Source organism: Meleagris gallopavo, chromosome 6, assembly GCF_000146605.3.
Source record: "Meleagris gallopavo isolate NT-WF06-2002-E0010 breed Aviagen turkey brand Nicholas breeding stock chromosome 6, Turkey_5.1, whole genome shotgun sequence".
NCBI lineage: Eukaryota > Metazoa > Chordata > Aves > Galliformes > Phasianidae > Meleagris > Meleagris gallopavo.
In genome coordinates, this window is record NC_015016.2 from 15,217,968 (window position 1) to 15,231,622 (window position 13,655).

Genomic DNA, 13,655 nt, shown 5'->3' on the forward strand with positions numbered 1-13,655 from the left:
ATCTGCACCAAACCAGCCACCTCCAACTGAAGGAAAGATATTAAGTGTTTGGGAGATTAGTCTGGCCTGATCATGCATTCCTCCATGACTTAATATTCAAGAAAGTCACGTAAAAAAGTAAATGATCTATGTAAATAAATCCAAATTGCTAAAGGAAAATTTTAAAAAAGATAGGACAAACAGGAGAAAAAAATCCCAAAAAAACTTCTTTCAGCTTAGGCACATAACCATGATACAATCTGAAAAGTAAATAAAGCACCATGAGAAATCACTTTCAAGAGCATCATTAACAGGAGAAAAAATGAAGAAGGTAATAACCTACAAGAAAATATAGTTAATTGAAAGTGAGTTAAAGTTCAATTTGAGGTGAGATTTGTGGCGAAGTTTTTTATGTCTTTTATAAGACTGACTTATTTAATAGTGAAAAAAAATATATATAAAGCTTCAGGATCAGAAGCCCAGCTCCTGCCTTTATTTCCCAGCAATATCCATTGGACAAATAAAACAGATTGCTTTGTCCTACAGCCTCTCCTTGAACATGCTCTTAGGGCTTCATGGGTACAGTATTACTACTTTATCTTGCAAAATCATTGAATATTTTATTTCCTTCAAATTTTGTTTAAAAGATCAAGTTTAATGTCATAGACAACCAAAATAAAATCATAAATAGAAGGGTAAAAATAAGACTGGAAATAGAAGGAATAATGGTAGAATCTACATAGATTCTATAATAGCATTCATATTGGCTAGGCATGATGTAATTCAGCATTGAGACAAGTAATGAATAAATAATGAACAGATTTATTTGAAAGAATCTGGACATGGTAAGAGCCAAAATAAACTTTACATAAATAAATTACATTAGAAAGAAATTATTTTTCTCCATGGCATACCACAAGATGTAAGGATAGAGGAGAATAAACACTGTAATACATGTAAATTTGGGCTTTTGACATCTCAAAGAACATCCCGATAGACAAGCAGATTTCAGGTAATTGGATGATTACTTGGAACTGGAAACCTCATTCAAAGAATAGTTTTAATATCTTTCTCATTTTCAAATGAGCAAGATACATCAGGTCAGGTTCTGCAAGAATTTGTCTGCATGACATTTATTAATGAACTGATAGATAAATTAAGATACTTTTTGCTTTTGAAAACAACATTTAGTTGGAAAAAAAAAAAAAGATGCAAACTCTTTGTAGCATAGACTACACATCAGAAATGACTTGGGTGAATGGGAGAATAGAAATCCGAACTCAGCTAAGCAAATGAATTCACATGCTCAAACACAAGAAAAAAATATCTGCAGAAACAGAAGTTAGAGAATGACTGTCCAGACAAGTACAGTGCAGAAAAGAATCAAGAGTGGGAATGAATAACAAACAAACAATAAAACTGTATAACTGCATAAGGAGCAATAACACTGAATTAAAGAAAACAAGCATGCTATATGCTAAATACACAGAACACTCCTTCAACTCTTCTCAGAGTTGGTAATCCTCCACCTGGAGCCATATGATTGCTGCAGCTTACAGTATGTCAAGGAATATATCAAATATCTAGAGTAAGTTCCAAGAACAGAAATGAGAGTGAACTTCCAAAAAAGATGATCTAGCATGAGACCTGAGCTTGATTAATCCAGGAGGGAGTAAACTAGGAGGTGGTAAAACCTAGAAATATTCTTTGTGAAAGAAGGTAATTAATTGCTTCCCACAACCCTGAAAAGGGGAAAAGATTGCAATAAGGAAGAATTAGGTTAGAGGTGAGAGAAATATTTCTGTGTGTAAGGCCAACCAGACAATGAGTCACAGACCCACAGAGATTTTCCTGCTTGTCAGAAAGTTTAAGGGGTTAGCTAAACAACTAAATAGTGTCTTCTATACTGATCCTGCTTTAGGACACACTTTTGAATTAGTAGATCTCACAAAAATTGTACAGAAAACATTATTATCAACCAGTATGCAACTTTTTATGCGTGCTCAATTGCCTAGAATGTGGTGATAAACATGTACCTCTGTTAAGGTCATTTTAATGTAAATCAAACATGAAAATTGAAAGTAAAGTGATTGCCAAAAGCAAGAATTCAGCTAGGCAGTATGCTACTGAATACATCAGAGGAATGGAAACTGGAGATATATACTCTCTTCACAGATCTCTCACAGTAGACTTCTACTTTCTGCCCAGATACTTCATTGCTCCAAAATAAAAGATCCGAGTTAATTATTAATTAAACCCACAAAATGCGAGTGCCTTTGTGAGTAGTCCATATTGCACTGGCTTCTCAGGTTACTGCAGCTCAACAGTTTTCTGTTTCTTAGCATTAAAAAATAAAATAAAATGAAATAAAATACTTTTCTCTGTGTTGCAGCTCTTATCTCTGGCACATCCATTATTTCATGAATAGCAATTATTTTCCCTTTCTCTCCCACTCTGAATTTTTCAGTCATTATTTATATAACGCTGTTGATGACATTTACATTGTAACATCACAGTTATGGACAAACCTGTAGTCTTAATTTATGTATCAGCATACCATATGAAGGTAAATCCTTTAAGCAATCTGAGTGCAATACATTCCTGAGGCTCTCAGAAAGCTGAAATAATGAAAATTAGATCTTGGGTCATTAAGACACAAAGTGGTCCCTGGCCTCACTAACCTAACTAGCAACATATGTTCCGCGCTTTGTTATAGCATTCAAGAGTTTATAACTTCTTATTCTAATGTTATAACAACACAGATATTCCTGATTAAATCAGTGATGTGCTCCATTGTCAGGTCTTAATATTACCTTAATGACACAAGTGTGCTGTTAGACTTTTCCATCTTGTGGAGAAGTATTATCAAGGCCAATAGAAATTCTGCACCTTAGCAATCAGGAGGCTGAAATCCATGAGCAGTTGAAAGGCAAGGTTCTGAGTTTACCCAGAATTTGGACTGAAACTCCTTTGCTTTCTTAAAACACTTTTCCTATTCTAGCAGACAATAGGGAGTAACGAAGCATACCTATTATTAAAAGCAGCTGATATTTTACCTGTTCCTGTTACTGTGTACTCAAATCTTCACAAGTCATTCAACACAATTGCACTCACATTCATAAATTTATGCTTGAAAAAGATATCATAATATTACACTTGCCTTTGAACAAATCTATGCATATACATCTCTTCTAAATGATCTATTAGGGACTCATTTTCTCTTCATAACATCTAGCACGATGAGAAAAGAATATTTTAAAAAGTTGCTTTACTTCCTTGACAGGATTTCTCCAAAATCAGTGTCACTAAAAATAGTATTTGAGAGAGGTTATAAAGTTATTTCTAAAAACAAATACACATACTTTGCGACAGGAAAGAGAAACCTCATGGTGAGCACTACAAAACCTCAACTTACTGCTGCTCTGATTATTATTCCCCGTTACCAGCTACTGCACCACATGCCAACACATTTATGATGACAGGGTCCAAGAAAAATTGTGTTGGAGCTCTGGAGCTGTCTCAGGCTCTGCGACTTTGTTAGGCTGCTCCTGGGTTGTCTTGTCTTCCTTGCCCTCCTGAGGGCCATCTCCTTTCCCTTCAACATAATCTTTTATAATTTGTCTCTACTTTATGCATCCATTGATAATATTCCATTCAAATCCCACATACATCCTGCTGTATGTATATGTATATAGGTGTATATGGCAGACCTTCAAGTTATAAATACAGAAAAATGGATTTAAGAAATATGTGCTCTCTGCCTCAGATATGCACACCTGGAGCCTTACTATTGAAACGCACCCTGACTGGACCGCAAAACCAACCTGCTCAGCTTTCAGTCTGAAGCCTCTAGAAATACACACCACACCTCTTTTGTCAAGTACCCATTTCCTACTATACATAATACGTTCTTTTTTCTAACTAGATCTTGAGTCCACGTGGAAAACTCAGCCTTGGTTTCACATTCCACGTGCCTTGTTCAGCCCTGGAAAGTTTAGTCTGATATATTTTAAAAATGGAAAAAAGAACATCTAGAGCTGGGTTCAGTTTGAATTCTGTATTCTGCCATTGAAATAAAAATAGAATTGTGATGTGGGAGAGGGAGTATCTGCACGGCTCAGACAGAAATCTCCTGGGAGTTTCCAGAATATCCTGTGTGCCTCTATGCTGAATGCTTTTAGGTTTCTCCCAGCACAGCCCGGCTGTACCTCCTGGGAGTGTACACAAGCAGCAACCTGAGTCTTCTCTTCTTTGTCCATATCGTGAATGTTCAGCAAGCCTACCATGCAAGCCTTCATAACACACCATATCTTGTAGTAAAAGGCTGTGGAGGAGGAGAAGAGACCAGGGTCATGGCCAAATGCAGGCTCTGTGGTTATCAGTCTCACTGGTTCCCAGGTGCTGACGGCGTCTGAACATGCAAATATCCTTCAGTGGAGGAAAAATGAGTTAGTATGGGGATGTTCGTTGGTATGGAGACTCCTTGCTAGACAAACTGTGGAAATGGCACCAGTACCAGGCCCTCCATTACACGCCTGCAAACCTGACAGGGAGTGCAGATCCAGGCACACCATGAGGGTCCCCAGAGCAGAGTCAAACAGCCCTTGTGGCTGCAGGGCAAGCATGGGAAATGTGCTCAGGAATATAATTTCCTGATGCAGAGGGTTTCCAGAGCGTTTCAGAGAATGCTACAAGATTTGGGAGCATGGGCAATCAAGGCATTTATCCTTGACAGCACTGTAAATGCACTGGGGTTTGTGGTACAGCCATTTTGCCAGCTATCTGTCTCTATTTGCATTAATCTCTATCCAGTGCTCTTATGAAGACAGAGTAATCTCTGGGACCTTCACTGAACAAAAAGAAGCAAAACAAAGTGTCCACAGTATGTAAAACAATAATTCAGGAGGGTACTTCCTCTATCCCTTATTATTACATCTGTCAAGCAACGTTTCTGTATTTTCTTAACATGCTAAGAGATCATATGAATTAATCATCATGATTAATCACGTTAAAAATGTATATCATAGATTGTGTTTATTAAGTCTAGGTTTGGGGAGAGATCCTATACTGCATCAAATAACTGTGCCAGTTCTGCTAGGAGCCTGTTTCTTGCTGCTCAGCTATAAATAGCACACAGCACACATGTGAAAAGCATCACACTCTGTTCTGAAGTGGGAAATTGCTGAAGAAAACTCTTCTGGTAAACAAGCCCTTCCTGAAAGCTGTCAGAGTAATTGGCAGCAAGCACAACTCCTGGATTGCCCTGCTGACAGAGCTGCCCCCACTCCTCCCTGCTGCTAAACAATGCTGTGTCAGGGAAGCCAGAGACCAGTAACATGGAAACCAAGAAGTCCTGGTGCTGACCTTACAGAAAAACAGCCCAAACTGCACTCTTTAGTAAACCACCTCCTCAGTGTGGTTCAGATATACACTCCACTCCTGTTTGAGCTGCTGTCGCCACCTCTTTTGCCAGCAACCACCACTCCAATTCATTCTCACATGGTAGATCCCACAGATGCGGTTCTCCACACTAGAGATTATCAGATACAACAGCTTCACAGCCTCCACATGCAAACTCTTCCAGTGCTCCCTATAAGGCTTCTCTGATATCTCACATTTTGCTGTACTGCCCAGTACAAGAAAGAGAGGGAGCTGTTGGAGAGGGGCCAGACGAGAGCCACGAAGATGATCAGGGGACTGGAGCACCTCCCCTGTGAAGACAGGCTGAGGGAGCTGGGCTTTTTCAGCCTGGAGAAGAGAAGATTGTGGAGTGACCTCATTGCAGCCTTTCAATACCTAGAGGGAGCCTACAAACAGGAGGGGAAAGGGTAGATAACTGCAGTTTTAAGTTGAGGGAGGGAAGATTTAGGTTGAATGTCAGGGGGAAGTTCTTTACAGAGAGAGTGGTGAGGTGCTGGAACAGCTGCCCAGAGAGGTTGTGGATGCCCTGTCCCTGGACGTGTTCAAGGCCAGATTGGATGGGGCCCTGGGCAGCCTGGTCTAGTATTGAATGTGGAGGTTGGTGGCCCTGCATGTGGCATGGGGGTTGGACATTCATGATCCTTGAGGTCCCTTCCAACCTGGGCCATTTTGCGATTCTCTGAAGAACAAACTACCCTCTTTTGTGCACATCTTGATTTACTTTTGAAGTCAGACAAGGTTGCCGTACTCACTAACAGTATTTCACACAATTCAAGACTATTAAGAGCTCATAGAGTCAGACAATCATACAATCATTAATGTTGAAAAGGATCATTAAGATCATAAAGTCCAACTGTCAACATATTGCCACCATGTCCACTACACCAGGTCCCTAAGATCATCCAAGATTATCCTGTTCCAGAGGCCTACTGGGATGCAGAAGGACTAGTGCATTTAATTATTCAAAGAAAAGTATGTTTAAGGAATCACACATCGCTACTCTGCTGAGCTTCCACCTTCATCAATTACATGCATACTGCTAACTGTATATCTGCCTCAGCTCCTGTGTAGTATCTGTGCCAACAAGCCTGGGAATTCCTTCCATTTCATGCGTTAAGCCACACTCACATGAACATTAAACATGCCATCTGACACTGTTACTAGTGAACACACTACACTGATAGAAGGGCTGTTTGTTGGATTTATTTAGGCTGCAGGCAAACACAATGGGACATATTCATACCATGCCAGGTGGCAGTCCACACAAGTCACCCTTCAGAGGTGCTCTGACATTCCATTGACTCTATGAAGAACTCAGGCTCCTAAATTTTGTTGTACCAGACTGTGTCTCATTCTGGTATTTAAAACACACAGTGAGATAATCTAGCATCAGCTCCCACATAGACGATTATCTCTGTGTATCCCTTTTGGCATATACAATATTTAAGCAAGACCACATACAAAAAACCTCCCAGAAGTGCTCAGGTTGACAAACATCACTGACTCAAAAAACCCCAAATCAAGTGATAGCACAGGAAATATTTTGTAGTCTTTGTGCACAGAATTATGATAAGGCATCTAAAGCAGAAGAGCCCCTGATCAGTATATACACCCATTATGTGGTCAATATCATGTTTCATCATATGGATAATACATTCCAAACCAGTTCAGATAGACCCAGATCTTCAGAGACAACTTGTTTAGTTATGATTGACATTTGGAATATGCTATTTGTTTTCCTTCCCCTTTACAGTTGACAGTTACTGCTTAAGAAAGGACTTTGATAGAGCCAATGACATGCCTGAGGGTATTTTTTAAAAGCAGTCAGGGGGAGGAGGAAGAAAATGAATACATAAAAATAATGCCTGATCCAAATTAGTAAATTACATGTTCCAGATGTTTCCTTCTTGAGTCCCCATGTAGAGCAACTACGTCAGGACACCTGTAGTTTAAGGTTTTCAGTGGTCAATCAATCTTTCCTCCTTTTTCATGAGCTGATCTCATATTTTCCAGAGTGATGTTGTTTTCACTTCACTTCTTCTGTACAAACAAAGTATTCCCTCCCCCACAAACACATGCACACACTGCTCTTTGGTCTGCGTACAGGAGCTTGGCACCAAAAAGATATGTGATTAAGATTTAACAAGTGTCAAAGCCAAGTGGCTCACAGACATTTACCTGGAGATCAGAATGCGGTTTAGGTGTGTTCTGAAATTCAAATTAGCAAGTGTCATTCTTCCTGCCTTCTACCACACTTCAGGGAATGTTTGATCTGCAGAGAGTGAATGAAACACAGAAAATGAGCGAGACAAGCCCCAGGATGCAGGGGCTGATACTTCCCACTCCCGGGCACTGCCATTGTCTCTGGGAGCATATGAATAATCACATTTACACTTTGTTACACGGCCAGATTGCAGGGCACCAACGTAGTGCACTGTAGAACCGACTCCCTCATAAATATTTAGGTCAGGGATATCAGCACAGAGCAGCACAATTAACAATTCAAAATACTGCCACTGAGTTTTGTTTGGCACCATCAGCTGGAAGTGAGCAGACATGCCTTTGTTAGGTTACAATGTAGTCTATCATTTGTAATACACCATCAATGTAACAGTCCCTCAGAGCGTTGATCAGAAATTTTATACTCTTTTTTTTGTTTGCTGAAGTACATGCTTTAGAAAGGCTGTCATGGTCTCATGTTATTGCCATGTTGCTACGAAATAAAAGACATTACAAAGGAAGGAGATCTATCATCTGATGACCTACTTGGGTTTCTTACTGTAAAAAATGCAAAGTTTAGTTAGTTCCCATATGAGAGAAAAAATGAAATAGATACTGAAAATAATGAAGATGCATTGTATCCATCAAATCTAATATGAATTTTATACTACATGTAGTAGTCAGAATTACTGTCTCAGTGCTTATCTACAGCTACCCCTCACATCTTCCTATCACACTATTATACAAGAGCACCAGTCACAACAACCACAAATACAAGAAAGCGCTGTAAAATCAGATTGTAGGGTATAATCAAGAATGACTTTCTTTTTTCACGTTCATCCCTTGTCCACCTAAGCAGCAGCTGTAATATTACAAAGTAAAAATTTGGAGATGAGAGGGGCAAATGAAAAAGAAATAAAGCGTCAGGAAAATAAGAACCATTCAATGAGAAAGTTTATATTGCTCCTTGTGCCCAGTCCAGAATTATTGGTAATCTTGCACTGCAGTTTCTATGACAAGCATGCATGCTCAAAGCAGAATGGCCTGTCCAGCCTCACACTGAACAGCGAGGCTGAATTCTAGCAATACTGCATGCAATGACATTTTTTGCATTTACATATACTGTGAATACTGACTCCCTAAAATAAAGATGATGCCTAGTTTTTCACCGAATATTCTAGTATTATACTGATTTGTTGCACTTGGGATTAATTCTTTCCTTGATAGTGATGTTATTTCAGATGTTGACAGAAGCAATGTAAAAAGTACAGGACATAGAGTAAGAAAAACTTATAAGATCGAGGTATTGTAAAACCTTTATCTTTTCCACAACTTTTTCCTCTAATTCCCCCCTTTGTCCTTCACCAAACTGCAAGAGGATAGGCTGCACCACACCCTCACAGAGAAGGCAGTGGTGCAGCACATAGCAAACACCTGGCACATTAGGAACCCCTCCTCACGGCTCTTCCCATGTGAAAGGTGGACTAATCCCTGCCCCTTCCAGGCTCTCTCTTGATAGCATCTAATTCTCAAGTAATATATTTGTCTACTCCAGAGCACTGCAAGACCAAGGGAATTAATACATCTGAAAATATATGTGCCTTTAAGGAGGACTCATTGTTAATTATAGAGTCCATTTACATGTGCAGACAAGGTACAACTGCTTATTCTTTTTAACAGAGAATCAAACTGCCCCACACTGTGACTTGCTGATCAATTTTAAATGTACTAAGGAGTACAGGATGTGCTCTGCAGTGTGCATTAAAATGTGTACAGGCATCCTCTACTTTCTCTTCTAATGCTGCTAATTTTTATGTGGCTACAAAGCAGGTAAGATCTGAGTTTCCCTGAAAATACAAGAGGATTTAAAAGGATAAAGGGTCTGGATCTCAAGGTAATGTTTTCACTTTATTTCTGCTCTTCGGTGTATTTTGCAACCTATTTTTTGACTGATGCAATCCGTTCAGAAAAGGTATCATGCAGCAAATTTGAGTTGGAGTGTAAAAGAGCAACAAAGAAATCACTCTGTTCACCTTATCCCAAATAATTTTTTCCAAATACACATATGCACACATATATAAATGCCTTTATTTATAGCTCTATTGAACTATGGATGTGAGAAAAGCATTGAATAACTCAACACAATTTCTTCCTTTATTACTCAAGACCAGTCCTCCTACTTAAACATATCAAACTATCAAATTATTAATATTAAAGATACAACTGCAGAATTTTATTACAAAGGGAAAACAAATATCTTGCTAGTCAGCATTGTTAGGATTTCCATCACTGCCTCTGGAGACAGACATCTAGGTTTGAATGAGATACCCTACGCTTTGTGCACAAAGTAGACCACAGAGTCCAGGGTCTGAAATGTCTCATCACAGTTCTCTCTAAGCAAAGAACTAAAATAAACCATTCAATTACATTCCCAAAGTATCTCCTGCTGACTATAAATGAAGGCTAACTCAGTTGTAGACACCCTTGTCCCACAGATACTTAATGTCACAAGAGATTAACCAAATCCATTTTTCCCATCTCTGACAAACCTTAAACAAACTAACCTACACCAGTTGGATGTTGACTATAAGAATTATGTCACACAAATGCATATCAATATACAAAAATATTCCAAATACAATCTTGCCTTCAGGTAACTGTAGATAACTCATTTTAAAATGTGCTCTCCAGGAAAACCCAAACAGATATATTGCATTTCCTACATCTCAATAAAACAGTCTCTGGTAGTGCAAAGTTTTGATGTTGCCTTATGCAAAGAATATGCCTTCTATAGGGTTTATTAATTTAGCTTGCAAGGCCACATTTAAAGAAACATTAATGATTAACCACCATGTTCTAGTCACCATGTGCAGATTGTGCAGGTAATTCCCCACACTCAGAGAAGAACATATACAACCAAAAAATAGAGCTCTATAGCCAGTTTCCCAGTAGACATTTGCTTACTCATTTAAAATGTACGTTTACTTAAAATTTTGCTCCCTGGGATGGCCTTATGAAATATACATTTCATTTTAGCAGGGATTCCCAAAGGATTCAGCTGCAGAGCAGCCTTCTTCTACCTTCTTCAGTACAAACAATGTAAAGCAGGACACTAAATCTGCAATAGTGGACTCAAAATAAGAGTTTTGGCTGTTTCTGCTGACTGTGCCTGAGCAGCACCTGGATCTGAACAATTCCATTAGCACGCTGATAATTCATTCCTAGCAATTTGTTATCTGACATTAATTTTATACAAGACTATAACACTTGAACACATTCCAAATAAAATAATTTTGGGGAAGGTCAGGGGCTAATAGGAAATGAAGAACTGAGAGCAATTTCCCTACTTATGAATGTTTTCAGTACTTCTTCATTCCAAACTCCTGCTCGATCCTCCAAGAGTAATTCTAGCTGCTTTTGTATTATACAATAAAGATATTAACTCTCCCAATTGGAGATTTACCTTGAATTCTCTCATTTTTTGAGATCAGGAAAAAAAAATAGTCTGGAAAATAAAAATTGTGGATTTTAACTATTGCATAGTCTCTGATGAACTGCTGGTGTGTTCAGTCAGAAGATGATATACCACACCAAACTTTGTCCACAGCAGGATCCTCAGATAAGTAGAACATGTGGCAAGGGACAATTTTGCTAACGCGGTCACAAAATTTCCATTGCTAGTCATAGCAAACTAATATCTATATATAAATGAAAGGATAGATTTAGAAATAAAAGTTTACCACAGAAGTTTGTGCTTTGAATGAGTATCATATCACATTTTATCGTATATTACAAATCCTTCAAAAGCAATGTCACAACCAGTCAAAACAATCTACACTACAAGTTTTTGACTGAAATGAAGGACAATAAAGTAGTTGTATACTGCTTGGCAAGAGTCCTGAAGACATTTGAGTCCAGGAGTCATTTGAAACTAAATCATAAGGGATTCAGACTCCATGGGCTACTAGTGATACCAGCCAGAAAAACTAACCTCTGTGAAATCATTACACCAGTAAAATCTTTTAAATTTTATTATTTTGTATCAGAACCACTCACAGGGTAAATGTTTGGAATTTGGTCGAACTGACAGACAGACCTCCTGCTTCTCCCACTCAGTAAATAAACATGGGAAGAAAATATAAATTAGCAGAGGTGCACAGTGCTCACTGGGAGATAGGGTGAAGTGAGCTACCCACACAGCACTGAATGCGGATGGCAGCCTGATCACTCTGTCAGCCCTGTCAGATTTGCTGCAGAGCCATCTCCAGCAAAATGCATCAAAATAAATTATTTAAAGAAACCCTGAAGTTTAGGACAATTCAACACATAAAGAGGAAATGACCTATTAATTTTGAAGGAGAACATCAAACACAATAGACAACATGGTCCAACCTGAGGAAGTTGCATGAGAATCATTTCGCAGATTGAATAAGTTAAAGTGGTCTTACATACAATAGTACTCTTAGTTTTAAGCCATCATAGGAAACTTCTATGTTCTACAGAACAGAGATGCTGAAGTAATATTAGACCATAATCTCATCAGATCATATTCAATTTTCTACCCAGATAAAGGATAATATTTTCTATGTAATTTCAGGTTAAGAAAAGGAAGCGCTCCCTCCAGCATCACCAGAAAGTTGGGTAGATATTGTGCCAGCCTCCCACAGGTGACAACTCCCAGTAGTCCTCTCCCCAGGACAGCACACAGAAAAATCCATCCATCTCTCTATCAGAATATTTATCACCTCAGTGAAACGATAAAGAAATTTTGTTAGAGGAATTTTTACCCTTACAGCAGATTAAGAAAAAAAAATGACTCACAAGCCTAAATGTTGGTTGTTTCTTAAACACAGTCTTTTCTTACAATTGTAATGCTAATGTATATGTTACCTAAAATAAAAGTTGCATTTGCACTTAAATGCAACTACACATTTTTTCTTCTTCTGTGTCCACAGTCTGATGTGTATTAAGATTATTAGAAATAAAATAGATCCTATCTTCTCTTACCTTTTGTTTGCTCTTGTGCCCAGCTCAGGCTGTGCAAGTGCTAAACAGGAGTCTCAAAGGAGACCTTATCACTCTCTACAACTGTGAATAAGGCTGTAGTGAGGTGGGTGTCAGCCTCTTCTCCCAGGTAACAGTGATAGGATGAGAGGTAATGGCCTTAAGTTGCAACAGGTAGGTTCAGGTCAGATAATCGAAAAAATTTCTTCTCTGAAAGAGCAGTTGGCACAGGCTGCCCAGGCAGGTGGTGGAGTCATCATCCCTGGAGGTATTCAAGAAAAGAGTAAAGACAGCACTGAGAGACTTGGATTAGTGACATGGTAGAAGAATGAATTGGTGGGTGAACTAAATGATCTTAGTGGTCTTTTCCCACCTTAATGATTCTATTATTTCAGTTTGATGACACTAATCCATAAGAGGCCTAAATAAATAATTAGATAACTGAGATTTATGGCAGCATACGCTAATTCCTTTGCAAAAATACTTGTGACAAAAGCTGTCACAACAGAGTAATTTATAAGCTTATTAGACTTATAACTAATATTTCGTTGAAAGAACAAAGCCTGCATGTTAAAAGAGCCATGCATGTAGATTTGTTAAATAAACACATATATATCTACTGTAACCAGATATCTACTATTTACTGCAACTCTCACGCTCTTATATTAAAAAAATTGAAATAATCTGTACTACTAACACTTCTGCTTATCTTAATAGATGTATAAACACCTAAATTCAATTTGCCCACTAAAAAGCTGATAGAAAGAAAAAAAAAAGCTTCTGCTGCTTCTACTATTAGGCTTCACCCCTATTAAGTTTTGCTGGATTGCTGAGTTACCACTCATTACTGTTGTCTCTCAAAATATCACCTTCACTTCAGCTGTAAATAACCCAGGAAAACAGTTCAAACCTTAACAGGAAACTTCCAAAGGCAAGATTTTTTCCTCCTCATAGCTGAGACCTTTCCCAAGGGATCAGACCACTTTTGGAGGTGTTAATGCTTCATGTTTGTAGCAATGCAAAAAAAAAAA

The 13,655-nt window shown here is 38.4% G+C and overlaps 1 long non-coding RNA gene across 1 annotated transcript; it reads right to left on the bottom strand.

The window, feature by feature from the left end:
• Positions 1-693: 693 nt before the first annotated feature.
• LOC104911379 lies at positions 694-12,969 on the bottom strand. Its single transcript, XR_793888.3, has 3 exons — positions 12,628-12,969; positions 7,579-7,672; positions 694-4,407 (listed from the first exon to the last, which is right to left on the bottom strand). It is a non-coding gene; the product is annotated as an uncharacterized LOC104911379 (long non-coding RNA).
• Between the last annotated feature and the right edge of the window lie 686 nt (positions 12,970-13,655).